Raw genomic sequence first — 18132 nt, forward strand, 5'->3', positions numbered from 1 at the left:
CACCAGTCACTTCATTTGCACTTTCACCTTTAAAGGAACCTACAGAATATGGGCTTCGCACAGACTAAACAGCAAATGCAAGAATCAAAGATAGCACTGTCTACATAAAAACCCCATTTCCTTTACTTTCTACACGGAGACATGTTTTATGCTGACAACTTATCCTCTGAACTTGGCTCCTCCAATAGGTAAGTGAATAAAAACACAAACTTTAGTAATTTGTACAGCTTCTGGGTGCATTCTTCTCTATGAACATTAAACAGACAGAAACAAACTGTGACCTTATGTTAAACTCAACTGAGGTTTCTAAGTAGATGTGAAAAAACATTTTCTACTGATACACTGGCCCAAAGACACACTATCCTTATTTAAACAAACACAAATATACAAATATATGAACCTGTTTTCCTTCTATAATCATAATCCCAGTAGAAGACAAAAATCGAAATTGTTTCTGAAAACTCTGCAAAAATCCTGCGACATCAATAGCACCTTCCCTGGCTCATTAATTCTGGCCTAAATTTGCTACTGTTACACAAATGAGGCACACTGTCCAGCAGACACCCACCTGCTATTGGGCTGAATGTGCCTGGCATCTTGACTTGCTATTGACTCCAGTCCAAAGCTTATGTAAAAAAGACAGCTTAGAGTCCAAAAAGAATTTCAGTCACAAATACTCTGGGAGAAATCCAAACAACTAAAAACAGAAAGAAAGACAAGATGCAAATCTGAGTGACAAAATTGAGACAACTCAACCAGGCTGGTACATGTTCAAGGACAATTTTTTTTAATGGCTCAGGAATTCTCTTTGCATAACCGTTTATGGAGGAAATCCCATTGCCCTCCATGGGGGAGTTCTACCCTCCTCCCAAGCTCTGGAATTGTCAATTTATTCACATAGAAGAATTCACAATTATTTTAAGACTAACACTTTTTTTTACCCTTTAAACTTTATTCATAATTAGTAGAAATGGCCTTGCCATAAATATAGGGACAAAAGATTTAAATCGTTAAAATGAATGAACTAGAAACTAGGAAATGTTGTTACAAATGCTGCATCCTTCAGTCTTCAAAACAACTTCTGGACTATGGATATTTTTTTTGTTGTCATTTTAATTCTATTTTATAGGCTATGAAGATTGGGGTTCCAAATTGCAGAGTATGATGTATTCATAAAGTGCTTTGTTGTTGAATGGCAACTCCTTTGTACAACTACTTAAAGATAATAAAATACAATTAAAAAATAAAAATTAAATTTGAAAAAAAAAATCATCCAAGTAGCTGGAAAATTGGATTCTAATATGGAAAGAACATCAGAATTCATTTATAAATGTTCTGATACTTCCCAAATCTCCCCTGCCTCCCAAATAACTTGAGCTTAAATGAACAGGTATAGGCTCAATTTCTGAATCTGGATACCAGTGGCCTTGGTGACTGTTGCTCATCACAGTGAGCTCTATATAAACAAGCTCACCGATGAAAGCCCTTCTCCATCTTATTAGTGTGTAGCAATCATACAAAGGAGTTTCACTGCCATATTGCCACACTGGTATATAATGCATTTTGTTCAAATCCACACCTTCTATGACCTTTTCATAGCTCCTCTGAGGAGTTATTTATTGATTTTAAGCAAAGGTAAGATACATATTTCAAAAGAAAGCTAAGTATAAGAAGAAAAGGGAAATCTCTGATCTCATGGATTACATGGGTGTCATGTGACCTCCAATGTCCTACTCCATCCACACCACTGAACAGACAGATGCCACTGCCTGCAAAGACAGCGTCTGGAAAGAAGAAGGACAGTAAGATCCAACGAGGCCTATGGGGAGGAGGAGCTTATACACAGGGGAGTGTGGAAGAAGTGTGGAGAGTCACTGCAGTGGCCAGTCTTCTCAAAACAGGAGTCCCACACGGAGGAGTAACACCGATCAAGAGCATAGTACTCACAATCTGACATGGTGAGTTAAAAATCCCCTTGTACAACTACTTAAATAGAAAAGTCAATCAAATCACGAGTTTAGCATCCTCCCAATGCTGTTTGCTTTTTATCCAGGTACTGGGGGATAATGAGGAGGAGGGCCAGAAGATAAGACATTTCAACTGAGAGGGAAGGAGGTGTTTCTGCTGCTCAGACATTTCCCAGGATTTGTGATGCTGTTTCAGGCTTTGGGATGCTACTCTGTGAGAAATGGGAAAGCTGTCCAAATGTTAGTATTTGTATACTTTCCAACAATACTCTTTGTAGAAAACTGCACCTAGAGTTAGCTGCATAAAATAACCACATGGAATAAGCACAATGATCATTCGAATGCGTTTATTATATTCCCAGATAGGCTTATTAATTCCCATTCTCTCCACATTGTTGGGGAACTGTTTATTTGCCTGTGTCAGGGTTAGAGGCTGACTGACTAATTTCGTTCTCTCTACTCTGCCACTGCATTATAAACTGACTTCTTAGAGACAGCCAGTTAGGCATCCATTCTCAGTTTATCATCCAGCCATTGGTTATTACTGTTACTGCTGCCATTATTGTTCAGAACGGTTATAGACTTATAAAGACATTCCTTTCTGATAATAATGTTTGCAATATGCTTTCCCACTGCCTAGTTAATATAGCATGCTTGTGGGTTCTGTTCTGGCATAAGTCAGGAAAGGTACTGCAGTGAAATATTTAGCAGATTTCTGAATGGTTTCATGTAGCACTGGGGGAGAGGCAAACAGGTGTCAGTATACTTTCAGAAACAAAGTGAGTTTGCTTGTCTGCAAAAAAAGTAAATGACAACCAACAACAACAAAACCAAGGTGACACTGAATGCAACACAGAACCGTCTAACCCTTCCCTCCCCAGCCCAGAACTCCACAAACACTATGAGAAGGAGGATGGACATTTGCAGAATGAAGGCCGAGATATGTCTGTCCTTGACTTTTTCTTGCAAGTCTGACAAAGTGTAAAGGAAGGAAACACATTTTGAATCTAAGACCTGGTCCTCAGAGGCTAATAAACTGACAAAAAGTATACACTGCTTAGAAAGCAAAACACAGAAGGGGAGTGTGGCTATAGGGAATTAATGAAAACTGTGCATCTCCTATCAGAAACAGCAGGAAAGAGCTTGTGACCTGAATACTTCTCTTTATAAACATGTTCAGCTCCAATGTCAACTGGAGTTTTGTAACAGCATTGCAGGAGGAAATATATGCATACGTCATTTAAAATGAATGGGTTCACTGCCTCTCCTCCACTTCTACAGATATTGACAAAATATATAATGTATTCATACCAAAAAATAATCAATTCAGTTTTGTAGCATTCTCCTGCAGCAGCAAATGTAGCCTCCGAAATAAAAGATTTGATAGCGTTTGAACAATTACCTAAATGGGGTCACTCACAATGAGATTCCACAGGCCCGAAAAGAAAAAAAAAAACATGTGGCAATGAGTTACAGATTGTTCTTGGTTTATTTTGAGATTTGAATTTCCATTTCCATTTTATTTTTAACAAGAGCTTGACAGTTCACTGACAGATGTCCTGAACTATATTTAAGATCAGGAATACACCCTGGTAGAGCTGACTTTCTACTCTTTTTTTCTAAAAAGAAACATTACACATGTGTATGCTGGCTGGGTGAATTTCATGTCAAAAGATTGACATCTTTCAGACAGGATTTCTGCTGGATTCTTACTGTATGTTAGTACACTTGCAACCACACCTGGAATATGTTTAAGGTGTTTTTCTCCAATGCACTGAAAAATTTCCACCATTAAAGATGCAATTATTATTACGGTAAAGAAATGTAAATCTGAAAGGAGTCTGAAAACAAAAACAAAATGGGTGAAGAGCTTGTTAACCTACCCTCCCCCCCCCCCCCATAAAAAAAGTAGGCTTTATTTGGACTACGGTGGCATTTCTAATTAGATTTGCAGAAACTGATAAACACTGTCTTTGGCTTTCCTTAAAAGAATAACAGATGCAAACAACATCTTGATTAGTTTTCAAAGGATGGAGAGAAGGTGCTAGAAGCTTTTAATAAAATGTAAATTTCCAAGTTTGCAAACATTTGACACAGAACAATGGTAAAACTTTCACATTTTATAGATGGAAGTCACTCTGCCTACAGATTGGGGACAACAAAAACTTTTCAACAAGTTGGAATGTCTCTTCTGCTTCTTTGCCCAAACAGAGGAAAATAGCCCAATACTTTGAGAGGCATTAGGAGATAACTACAGTGATCAAAATACATAGCTTTTATCCTAAGGGGAAAATAAGAAAGCGAATATAATTTAAACAGCACTGAATGTGGAGGAAATTTAACTAAACTGCCGTTTCGGTCATGTGACCAAGGCTGCCACTGTTGGCTAAAATTTCAAATATAGTACAAATTATGAATAAGTGAAGATCATTTTACCTTGTGCTTGATCATGGTGAGTTCAATGATAGATCATTGATCAGAAGAAGCACAGTGAATACATAAGGCTATGAATCATCTCTTAACGAGATAGTGCCATGTGCAACTCCCAAAAATAATTGTAAAGGCAAGAAAACACTAAGGTTCACTAAATTCTTCCCAGGCACTGTGGTAAGGCCCTGGACATATACAATTTTCTTCAGTCTTTTTCCTAGCCCAGCCTTTTAAGTAGAATAATCACTTCTTCAGAGATAGTCCTCTGACACTCAGAAGTAGAGGCTCTGTAGATATGGCACTCTGACGCGAAGGTAGCAGAGACTCAGCAGAGCCAGGCCTTTGAGGTTATCCTCAAGTAAACACTTTCAGGCTGCAGCTTCTCTGCTGAGGCTTTAAATGGCAATTGAATGTTCTTTCTTCATTAGTTCATTTGCTCCAATGGGAAGATGAGCCATCTAAGGCACAATTTTTAATGCTTACTGTAAAACATCTTAGCTTGGGGTCTCAGGGGTCCAAACTGTCCATTTCTCATTACTCCATTTAGTTGCTCTTGGCATGAGCTCACCACGAAGGAAGCAGATGTGCAGGTCCCAACTTAACTTGCACTTGCTTTCTGAGAAGAAAACAAATTTGTGGAGATTTTTTGAACTTCAAAGCCCTTAATTTTCACTTTTGAGCTGGAAGGAGTATTTTGCTTATTTTGGTTTTTCTTTTTCTTTTTTAAAGTATTTATTTTATTGTCTTCAAGTAGTTGTCCAAAGGAGTTGCCATCCAACAAAGCAGTTTATGAATATAATACACCTTGGTCAGTATCACCCCTTTTTTTTTTTTTTTTTGGTCCGGTCGTGGGGCTTGAACTCTGGGCCTGGGCGCTGTCCCTCAGCTCTTCAGCCCAAGGCGAGTGCTCTACCACTTGAGTTACAGCACCACTTCCGGTTTTCGGGTGGTTTATTGGAGATAGGAGTCTCATGGTCTCTCCTGCCGGGGCTGGCTTTGAACCACGATCCTCAGATCTCAGCCTCCTGAGTAGCTAGGATTACAGGTGTGAACCACCGGCGCCGGGCAGTATCACCCCTTTTAATATTCACCCATTACTGGGCCCCAAGCTCTCTCTTGGCTTAGCTGCTCAAGGTTAACAATCTACCACTTCAGCCATATTTCTATTTCTAACATTTTGCTGGTGAGCTGGAGCTAAGAATCTCATGGGCTTTTCTGTCCAGGATGTTGTGAAACCAAGTTACCCAGATCTCCTGAGTAGTTCAGATTACAAGCATGAGCCACCCAGTGCCTGGCCTGAGAAATATTTCAATAAGAACTAATCAAACTTATCAGCCCGAGAAAACAGGTTATGGTGTTCTAGGTCACTGAGTCCTTATTCTACCCACCCATACTTCTCCTCAGAGTATGCACAGGTAGCAGAGGAACCCACTTGATATTTTTCTGCAAAGAAACATTGTCCTCCTTTAGACACACAATTGATGTGTAGGCTGAACTAGTTCCAAGATTCCTGAGCTCAATGAGATGATAAAAGCTAGGTTTGGACAAAGACTGAGAGTAAACAACCTCAGACTAAGATAAGGTTGGGTGTGAGTAGCTGAACTATTTTCTCGGCCATCACACTCACTTATATACAGGTTTGGTATTTTCTCAGCCATCACACTCACTGATATACAGGGTTTGGCTTTTGCCACGTTCAGAGGACAAGTATTTCAATTACGTGCGCATGCATGCACAAACACACACAAACACACACACACACACATCACATCACATCATATTTGATGACTTTTTAACCAAATGCCAAAGGAAAAAAAATATACTTAACTAATGGCCACAACCTTTTCAACTGGGTAAGTTTGATAATGCGTGTGGGTGGTATCTAGAGATGAATTTAAGTGGAAATGAATCTCAGGAGCTGCTGGTGCTGACCTGGTTTCCTCTTGAACAATGGCCAGTGTCTTTGTATCTTAGATTGCCTTGCTTTGTTTAAGGACACCAAAATGGTAAGTCAACTACTGTGGGAAATAGTCCATGTGGAATAATAACTGAGAATGGACCAAAGTGGCCAATCGGAAGGTCTTAGACTTTCTATAAGCTTTAGAACAAAATAAAATTCAGCAGTTTAGGAGAAGGTGGTTGTATATACAAGAGAAGAGTAGGAACAAATTTCCATATGAACTGATGGCTTAATAGAAGCCATTTGGCTAAGATTCTTTTGCACTCACAAAAAAAGAATCTTCAATTTATTTAAAGAATAGATGTGAATGCTGTGTTGGCACAATGCAGCAGGAAAGGAAGAACATGAGGAGGGATAAAAGCAGCATCTCCAAATGTCTAATATAATGATTCTCACAAGAGGACTCAGGACACATGCAAATGAGCAGGACAAAAGACTCTACAACCTCTCTGTCTCATAATCCTTTGTGAACTCTGCTGCAATGAACCCTGTGTAAGAATGAAGAGTTTTCTTGGCTCTCTTTCCTATATAAATTAAATAAGATACAATTATTGCATGAAACAGACACCTGTAGGGCATATTCATTGTTTACTAGGAATCCAAATGTAATCGAGCATCTTGTGCTTATATTTATTAAATATCTCACCTTCATAACACAACAATCAAGCATTAATAAGCAAATATTGAACAAACTCATTCTAAGCTAGTGTATTATGTGCAGAAGTCCTCGTCTACTAGTGTGCTTTCCTAGCTCCAGGATACATTCAGAAAATACAAACCTTACTAGGACCTTCCCCTGGAGCCCAGGTCTCTCAGGGGCCAAGTACCACTGAGTTTACAGTCTCCATGCATAACTGTTTGAGAGCAACCACTATAATCCAGACTAATAACTAAACAAATAAATAAAATGAGGAAGAAACAGTAAGCCTGAAAATTTCTCAGATGGCTCAAATCAAAACACCATGCCTTTAGGAAGAAATCAGGGTGAGAGGTCTTCGCTGTAAAGATGATATTAACCTGTGACTATCCAAAGGAGATCATGTAAACTCAAATAAAGATTGAGAAAATATTGTCCTAGATCATTTCCTTAACCCCCAATATGAGGGCACTGAGGACAAAGGGAAAAAAAATCCTCATTCTAAATTAGTAATCCAGAAGCACAACAAAAAATAGAACTTCTGACACTTGATGCCAGAGCTCCTCCAATGCTGTCACTGCTGAACCATCTCCCTCACATCCTGTTTCTTGAACAGCTGAAGGAGTTGCCACACCCAGCTGAAGGAGCAGAGACATTTTCCGACACTTAGCTCAAGAGCCAACTCGTTCAGCACAAAATAACTGTCCAATCACCATGTGTCACAGAGAAATCCACAAGCCAAACAAAAATTACCTCACCAGGTGTAAACTGCTCCTTCTTTTTATCAGTGAGAATCACCACTGAAAGTACTAAGGAAAAACATCTAATTACATTTCAGGGAAAATAAATATCAATTACTTTTGTATTTTTATCTATTTATTTATTGTCAACCATGGGGCTTGAACTCAGGGTGTAGGCGCAGTCCCTGAGCTTTTCCATTCAAGGCTACTGCTCTACCACATTCAGCCATTGTTCCACTTCTGGTTTTCTGGTGGTTAATTTGAGACAAGAATCTCATAAACTTTCCTGCCCAGGCTGGCTTTGAACCACGATCCTCAGATCTCAGTCCCCTGAGTAGCTAGGATTAGAGGCATGAGCCATGGGTACCTGACTACTTCTTTTTTTTTTTTTTTTTTTTGGTCCGTCATGGGGCTTGGAACTCTGGGCCTGGGCTTTGTCCCTCAGCTCTTTAGCTCAAGGCAAGCGCTCTACCACTTTAAGCCACAGCGCCACTTCCCATATTTGAGTGGTTTATTGGAGGTAAGAGTCTCTCACAGACTTTCCTGCCCGTGCTGGCTTTGAATCAAGATCCTCATATCTCAGCCTCCTGAGTAGCTAGGATTACAGGTGTGAGCCACAGCGCCTGGCTTGGCTACTTCTTTTTGTAGGTGTCTTTTTGCATGCATGTCTTCATGTATGTGTGCGCATATGTGTGATGGAGTAGAGTAAGGAGTGTCTCCTTTTCTTTCTCTCCTTAGAATATTTCCTCTGTGATAGATATACTTGTCATTTAAATAATTCACTACCTACCATTCCCCTTATGATTGAAAAGAACTTCCCTCTCGTAGACTTTAGTTGGAAATTCTAGATTGCTGTGAATTTTAATCATCCAAAATGATGACTCAGTCAAAGAAAGATATTCACACAAAAACCACATCTACTCTGTGCTAAGAATGGCCCAGAACTGAAATGCTAAAACTTAACCATGGGAATGTAGGTAGGAGAAATTCAGTATCGTAGAACACAAGGTGTGATAAAGCTGTCTCTTGATGGTTACTCAGACCTGTGATTAAGCCCAGGTTCAACTTTGACTGGCTCTTAGATCTCGGCAGGATGTTCAAGCCCTCTAAGTGTTTTAGTAATCTACCAAGAGTACATAAGCTAATACGTGGGAAGAAAGAGAAGCAAAAGTATATACTCCTAAGGGACCCTAAGGATAGCCAGCTACACTTACAGTACTTAGGCAAATCTTTACTTTGTGTCTAATTATAAACAAGACACATGAACTATAAGAGTATCAAAATCTACTGTCTACATGTACTTGACCTATAAAACAGTCACTGCCATGAACATGAGATTTGATTATATGAATGATACAAAAAATTCTTACACATGTTGCTCTGTCCTCTATGTGTTGGCTGAGAAGCTAACACATACCTGTTTGAGAAGTCCAGGAAAATGACTTAAAATAACAAGCAGAAAGGGACAGCATAGAAGCGTGAATGACAGTGCCTTAGAGCAGCCCAAAGTGGTAGAATTGGTCATGACTACACGTTCAGAGGAACTATCTTGAGTGAAAGCTGTCCAGGAAGGTGAAGATAAGCCACTTGAGATTGGCGTGGAAGAGGAGCAGGGTTTAGATAAGTAGAGAGGAGGAAATCTTAGTCTTAGAATACCAGTAGACGTACAGAAGGAAGACAACACGGGGCAGAGGGATTTTCCATCTTGTTTATAGCCTTGGATACCAGGCACAAAAGTCGAGTCACGGATGTTTAGTTCTGGCATTCTCGATTATTTTATGATCCATCTACTATTTCTTCATTATACAATATAAAGACCATTTTCCAGACATTACTCTAAAGTATTTTGGGGGATGCCTAGGTAACTTCGGAAGGAGATTATTCGGAAAAGCTGATTAAACCAACATGGCTCCACCATTAGCACCACAAAACAGTCTCCTACCCTATACAAACACCCACACACACACACCCCCACACACACAATTACTGTTTCACTTGACACATTGTTTATGTCACTGCCAAGGGAAGCAAGGGCATAGCCATTAAACCTTTGTCAGAGGCATGATAAGTAAAGAAAATGCAGAGTTTTTGTTGTTGTTGTTCAGACAACAAATAGACAAGAAATAAGACAATGAGAATGCTTCTGAGGCTTTTTCTCAACATGGCCCAGGACAGTGCTCTGACTCGAATTCTTCATCCTTTACCATGGTGAGGGGAATATGCAATATCAGATGGATAATGATTATACGTGATTCTACTATTTATGGATATATCAATATAGCCAGAATTGTCAGAATAGTCTTTGGATGTGTCAATAGAAGGAACAAGTCCAGAGAATAAACAATTTCGTATTCCTACATCAATCATTTTATCTACTGGATTATATTCTTTATACTTGCAGTGTGCAGACGCAAGAAATGTAGAATATGTATACTTCTGCCACCTAGTCATTCTGTTGCCGCCCCCCCCCACAACCATTAGATTAAAGTTACTGAAATAAATAAATGACGATGCAGTAATTTCCATTTTGAGAGAAATTCCAGAATATAAAAGCAACAGACTCCAGGTTTACTTCTTGGTACCCTTAAAACATTTTTCTATTGAAACACATTAGCAGATGACTTCTGAGATGATGTATACCCATTTAAACCATTATAACCTTGAGCAAAATAGATGAAGGAAAGCTATTCCAAATCCTCCTCTTACCAGAACCAGCATTCACTGTTACCACACAATACCACTGAAAGCCAGAATCAGACACATTCCTGAGAGACAGCTCTTACAATTAAGAACAACAAATGTTTTAAAGACCAATCTCTTAACTCATACTGCAGTGAAAAGTTTAATGGAATATTGTATTTAGTTAATAGTTCTGTTTTCAAAAAATGAGATTTTAAGGGCATATCTAAATGTAAGGAATTCTTGAAAACTGTACACTGCACTCTCTTCTATATTTGCCATCCAAGTTAAAGCATACCAATATAATGTTTTTAAACAATAATTGAATTCCAAAACGTGAAGTCATTTAGCTGTATCCAATATTGTGTGCAGATTGAGGTAAGAAAGCACGACTATGAATTCTAATACCCAAAATGCAAAGGCAGTTGAAGGATGACATGTTCAATTTCCATATGTATATTTTTAGTTGTTTTCCATATCATAATATAGATTCTGATCTGGAGTTGAAACTTGCATTCTACAAAATCCAAAGTCTTTCACCATTAATATTCAATGTGAACTTGGCAAAGAAACAAGAGAACATCTTTGAAGGAGCTAAGGTATAATTTATGTGTCAAAATGACATGTCTACAATCCTCAATGATGGCTGTCAATACCGGAACCTAGAGAGGGTGGTAGATACACACAGTCTTATTTGGCAAGAAAGCTTGTCATTTCTAGTTCTCAATTTTCTCTGGGGTTGAAAGACGATATGCCCATTTGGAGACGAACTGTTTAGAGAGTACCATAGTAAACAAAATGGGCAAAGCGATGTCTTATAAATACCACTCAGACTTACCTTCACATTTAATTAACATGATCCGAAAATTCAATCTGGCCAAAACATTTAAAAAGAAACAGCTTGGTCATGACAACTGTGGGAATTATATATACTGTGAATCTCTCCAAAAGCACATGGGGAAAAAAAGCAAATAAATGCCTTAATAACAGTATTCAAAGATTGATCTTCTACCACTGTCTAGCAAAATAAATGCATTTTTTTAGTATCTCTAATAAAACCAAAACAACCTGTGGTTAGGAATGGCTCACGGAAAAAGTAAACGTCATCTGAAATCCTCAAAACACACTCCTCTAAGATGACTGTCTGCAGACTGTGATTAGAAAACTAAGGAACACGTACAATGTCCTGACTCTTAATGGTGTCTGGCCCTAATGTCTATCTCTGTCTTCAGAAGTGAAGGCATCCAGTGTGGGTAGGCAGTGCTGCAAAAAAAAAAATGAAAATTAAAAAAAAAAGACCTCTCCTTTTCCTTCTGCCCTTGCCCTGCCCTGGTCCCACTGTGCTAGCACAAAAGAGTTCAACTCGACTCTGCCTGCCTCCATGTTCCTGGTGCCATTTCCTGGTGAGCCAGGAGAAGCAGCGGAGCTCACATTTCCCCTTTCGTTCCAGGTCAGGCCAGAAAAAGAAAACCTACTTTGACAGTGGTAGCCTTGACAGTCACTGCTCAGCTGCCAAGGATGTGGGAGACTGACAGAGCTTCGAGGCAGACACATTGTCTGTGTTCTTCCTTGGAGAAACCCAAAAACAGTGGTCAAAGGCAAAAGGAGAATCACCTACAGCAGCTAGAGTGCTCTCCTGTACCCCACAGAGCCCACACCAGTTTATCTCATCCCCTACAATGTCCACTGTGTAGCTTTAATTTCAGTAAAACATGACAGGTACAAGGAAAATTGATATTGAATCATGAGAGTTTATTGTGAAAAGAAGTTACTGATCAATTCTAAGGTATTGTTTTTAACATTTTTAAAAAATGTATAGATTGAACTTCAAATCATTAAACAGAAGAGGGGATGAAGGTAAAGGGAAGATGGGACAAATGCAAAGCAGAGAGGGGGTGGTTAATATAGCCTAGCCATCATGACAGACATGGTCTTATACAACTGCTGTTCATTATCTGTGTGGAATTGATGCAAAAACATTCCAATAACAGAATCCATGATGCTCAAGTCCCTTTTATAAAATGGTGCACATATGCATGCCCATCTTCCCCACATGCATAAATCAGCTCCAGATTACACACAATGCCAACTACAAATGTTTTGTAATATAATATGAATGCCCTGTAAATAAAATAGCTGTTGTTACATTACATTGTGTATCCAGTACACGTGCACATTCCCTTTTCTAATATTTTTGATCTACAGTTTGTGGGATCCATGGATTAAGAACTCAGGACTATGGATGGCCACCATGCCTCTTAATTTCTGGAGTCAGAAGTGGCATCCCCACTTCATGAAAAGTGAGGCTGGATCACAAAGAGTTAAGTAGCTGGGATACTGGTAGAGTGTATAGGCAGTTGCTTAATGCTCTGGACTCAATAACCAGCTCTCTTCCCCTCCCCTCATTTCAAATTTAGGTAGGACAAAGAAGACAGATAAAATAATAGTATATAAGCCAAGGTGGAGGTCCAAGTGAGATATCCTCATTAATGAAGGAAGTGGAGGGTAGGATCTGAATATTGTCCTCTGAAGACATCAATATAAGGTAAAACTGAACAGGAAATGAGAGAGCGTGAGGAGAGGGGAGAGAAAGAGAGACAGAAAGTAACCACAAGGCAAACTGGCTATGAAGCTCAACACTGTATCTTATGCCATTTGGTCTAGGGCTAATTCAGACTACTTGCATGAAAGCACATTTTAAATGACAGTCTGCCTTGTAGAGCAGAAGAATTTTTAACTTTCTCAAAAAATAACCCAAACAAACAGTGAATGAATTGTCCAGCAATGACTGTCGTCTTTGTACCACCGCCTTATCTATGGTCTTTCAATGACTTTATAATTTTAATGTTTATTCCATTTTTTGTATTTATTTTTAAATATGTTTTATTGTTATTGTCAGGGTTACGTATGAAGGAACTAGTTACATAAATCAGGGAATGAGTACATTTCTTTTTGAACAGTCATCTCTTCCCGCATTTTTTCCATTTTTCCCTCCCAACCTCCCTCCCTGAACAAGTTGTATCATCCATGTTCAGCATCTTATCTAGTGAGTATCACTGCTGCATTTGTTCACCTCCTACCTTCCTCCAAATAGACAAACTTACATACAAGAGAAAAGGTACAAAGATCAAAAGCAGGGTCCAAGGAGAGAAAAAAGTGCACAGAAAGCATTAGCACATTCTTCATTTAAACAAAATATTATAGATGTGTCCGTCTTCCAACTTCCAGAAATAGTTTCCATGAGGAAGTCATTGCCTTTTACCCACAATACTAATATTAATTCTGTCTGGAAGTTCTGAGCTGCATTATTCTTCATCTGACATAAACGAGCTACTTTTTCATAATGATTAATTCACAAACAACCACATGGAAAATATTTATATGTGTTTTATTTTAATTCAGATGTCGCTACATAGTTGAGATATGTTCATTTTTCATGCCAGCCATTTGATAGTACCCAATATTGAGACAATTTTTCAGTTAACAGATGACATTTTCTTTCCTTGCAAAAAGGCCAGGAATATAAACCTCATATACTCTACCATGCATCTTTGGATCAAACAGTGAGCAATACTACGTATTACATTTTCCCAAATGCTTTTACCAAAAGAGAAGCAGAATTGTCCATTTTATATGGTTCTATGTCCCCACCACCACCACCACTACAACCATGGTAGTGATAAAGATTTCCCCTTACTTAAAAATTTTTCCCAGTGTTCTTTAATGAGTTGCAAAATCAAGATGAGGTTTTTCTATTTGTTGATGAAGCATTCTTATTCCCAGAAAATCCTTGACTTGTCTCAAATAATACCTTGGTATATTTGTATTTTTGTTAATTCAATGAAATCTTCCCTTCTAAATCTCTACGTTCAGACTCAACAATCACCCAGTGAATACCATTTTCCCTGGCCCACGCACACCTGCTCACTAGGGTACTTCAGACGACAACACTTGGGCTGGTTTTCTCCCTGCCACATCTAGACATCATTGTTTGCTAGCTCATGTGCATTCTCTAAGGCCCTTAACCAGAATGAACTCAGCTAGTACTGTAATGAAAATGAGTCTCTACGCAAATATAATCTTTGTCCTCTAATCTCCAGTGTGTGCATCCTCAGATGATTTCATGAAGGCACTACTGCTATGATAGTAGCATGTCCAGATTTCCTGATATTTGTAATTTTGTTATAATGATTTACTTACTAGTATCAGAGAGGACAAAGTCCTATTTGGTAGAGAACTAAGACTGTCTTCCTCCTTCTAATGATTCACAGGGGAAATCTTACACAATGTGGGAGCACTGTGCATATCTATCCTCTACTCAAATCATTCCTGAAGCAGTGAATTTTCTGTCTAAAAGACTAACAAAGCAATGTCTTTTCTCCCTTAAGAGAAGGCTTGATGGTTGGTATTTTGTAATAAATTCCATTACAGCTTCCAAGGCCCCATGGATTCAATCGGTGTGAATACATCAGTGTCACCTCTAGCACATTTTCCCTCATGGCTTGCAATAGCTCTTTCAACCTAGGAGTCTTTTTATGCGATTTCCAAGTGTCTTTCAAACTTGATAACCCAAAATAGCACCTATCATTTTAAAAGTTAACAGCCTATATTTTAAAACCAATAACCAGAGTGCAAAGACTCTCAATCATATTCATCTTAATACATTTCCATGCATTAGGTTCCTGAAGTCATTTGAAAATTTAGAAATTAAATAAATAAATAAATTTGATCACTAACAACCATGCACGCAATAGAAAGGTGCTCCTATTCCCACTAATAACATTAAGAAAACATACATTCACCAATCGGACATAATGCTCTGAATGTCTGCATCAAAACTATTACTTCTATGCTGAGACCATTTAAAACAATTGCGGATCCACTTGTCTCCTAGCTACATTTTAACTTAAAATGAATATGACAGGTTTGTTATGAGAAAAAGTAATAGCCCCATAGTGACATTATGATTGAAGCTATTTTTATGACTCCATACATACTGAAGTAATTATTTTCACTCTATGTACAAAAGAATATGTGACACCCTCTCCAGCCTGCATGTCATGTGAATCAGAAAGATTTTCATGAACCTCAGTAAAGAGAGGAAAAAAGAAGAAACCCTAAGAACAAAATCAAAACAGTAACTATTTTTTAAACAAAGGTATTTCATTCTCTTTCCTAAGATCTCTGAAAGGAACAGTGGTCACAAAAATGAAAGTCTTGCCTAAAATAAAACTTGTGGATTCCTGCGGCTTTGTAGCGCAACTGTTATACATATCTCCTTACACTGTCTGTACCTAACATTGGCACAATGGGTAACTCCACTACTCATTTCTTGCTGCCACATAAATCATAAGACATAGCCAGGATAAACCTACTGACCCATGAGAAGTATCTTATCTCCATGGTACTTGGACAATACCAGAATACATTTATCAGCTTGCCTAGAAATTAGGTGGAAACCATCAGTTCCCAAGTTGAAATTATCTTCAGTATTGAAGGAGCAAAATTTGAGAGTCTCAAAGTCTCCACTGAATCATATTGTTTGCTTTTGAGATAGGTAAAACAGCACCACTAATTCATGGCTTTACAGGAAATATGTGGAGAATAGTTTAGTGAAATAAAGGAATTGTGTGTGTGTGTGTGTGTGTGTGTGTGTGTGCATGTGCGTGAGTGTGTGCATGCTGATATTGGAGCTTGAATTAAAAAGTTTAGGCACTCTCTCTTAGCTTCATTTCTGGATTTTTGTTGGTTAATTAAAAATAAAAAGTCTCACAGACTTTTCTACTTAGGATGGCTTCAAACTATTTCCTGTACCAGCCTCCTAAATCACTAAGATTACAAGTGTGAGCCACTGTCAACTGACTAAAAGGAAGTAAACTTTTTTGTTGGGGTCCGGTCCTGGGGTCTGAACTCTGGGCCTGGGCGCTGTCCCTCAGCTCTTCAGCTCAAGGCTAGCGCTCTACCACTTGAGCCACAGCACCACTTCCGGCTTTTTTCTTTTTGTTTAGTGGTGCTGAGGAATCGAACCCAGGGCCTCAGGCATGCAAGGCAAGCACTCTACCACTGAGCCACCTTCCCAGCCCCAAAGGAAGTAAATTTTTAATATATTAACTACCCTGAAGAATATTTTGATTCTTACTACTAAGACTTAGATGTGAATGGGACCCTTCAACCTTCAAATCACTTTTAGATATAGTCTCACATCAATACAAAAAGCCTCTGAAATGGCCTCTATTATAATCCTCACTTAGATAGATAAAGCAGCTGATTTGCAGTATTTGGCAGTGCTGCACCATTTAAGAACTATGGCATTAATTTACATATCATTTGTTTTAATCATGTATAGTAGCATTTTTCAGTAATGATGTTACTAATATAGTAAAGACATCAAAAATGGAATACATATCAGAATCTTCCTTTCAAATGCTTTCTTTGGATGTCATTTCAGAGTCTGACCTACATCAGAAAACCATTCTGTTTTTTTTTCCATCTTCAAAATGTCTTCAAATAGAATCTCCACACTGTATATTTAGGATACTGTTGGTTTCTACAATGTAGATATACTGCCTCAAGTTTATAATTACCTATATATATTTCCAACGCAAATTGCTAATGATGCTACAGTTTATTTTATTCTATTCCAACACTTCTAGGATAAGCCATTTGAATCAAAATTAGGGAAAACATTGTTACTTTTGAGACCACATCCAAATCAGTATTTGACATGTAGGTTAATGATTGCTAAGGCTTCTACATGGATAAGCATTTCAAGACAATCCATGCAATGAATATCGAAGTTACCCAATGTCACTGGGTAAAGCAAACGATGAGGTATGAATGTGATTTAGCCTTCATGCACTCCAGTACTAGCTGAGAGCAAGTAGCCCAGCCTCATTTTCGGTTCTTGCCATAGAAAACCAGCTAACCAAGGTGATAAGGAGGGAAAGCAGAAGTGGGCACTGTGGCTCCAAGTGTTAGAGCTCTAGCCTTGAGCAAAAAGTGCTCAGGGAGGTGCCTAGGCCCTGCGTTCAAGCCCCACGACCAACAACAACAACAACAACAAAACAATAAAATAAAATAGAATAAAAAGAAAGGAAACTGCCTATTTGCCTGCCTTATCTACATAGCTTTGTGGTTACCTTATGTAGATCTAAGAACTAGGGTCTAACTGTCCATTTGAGCTTTCTTTGTATGTCATTTCCGAGTCTGACCCACATCCAGAAAGCCATTCTGTTTTTTTTCCATCTTCAAAATGTCTTCAAATAGATTCTCCACACTATATATTTAGAATGCCGATGGTTTCTCCAATGTAGATATACTGTCTCAAACTTATCATTGGCTGCATATACCAACTCGGATTGCTAATGATGCTACAATGCATTTTGTTCTCACACTTCTAGGATAAGCCATCTGAACCAAATACAAGTCTACCTCCTCTTAGAGGGACTTTTCATGATGGAGCCTTTGCAGGCATTCAGCATCCTCCTCCTTGTAGCCCTCACATCGTCATTAGCATTGAGAGAAGAGGCATGCTGAGTTGTACAAATAAGTGTATTTTCCTGGTATCTGCCTAGGAGGCAAGGGACACAACATGTTACTTTTTTTAGGAGAATTCCCCATATTCCTTTTGAGTTTGCTTGTTTTTATCAAGATCACTCAAAGTACCTGGGTTTGAAAATAATAGATCTGAAACTTGTCAGTCACCAAAAGGAGAGTAAA

General features: G+C 38.6%; 1 protein-coding gene across 1 annotated transcript in view; it reads right to left on the minus strand.

Moving 5' to 3' along the window:
- The window catches only part of Flrt2 (fibronectin leucine rich transmembrane protein 2), a 97971-nt gene that overhangs the window by 45945 nt on the left and 33894 nt on the right, over positions 1-18132 (minus strand). The gene's annotated exons all lie outside the window — the stretch shown is intronic.

The sequence above is a fragment of the Dipodomys spectabilis genome, unplaced genomic scaffold (assembly GCF_019054845.1).
Source record: "Dipodomys spectabilis isolate Male_0828 unplaced genomic scaffold, ASM1905484v1 ptg000157l, whole genome shotgun sequence".
Taxonomy (NCBI): domain Eukaryota; kingdom Metazoa; phylum Chordata; class Mammalia; order Rodentia; family Heteromyidae; genus Dipodomys; species Dipodomys spectabilis.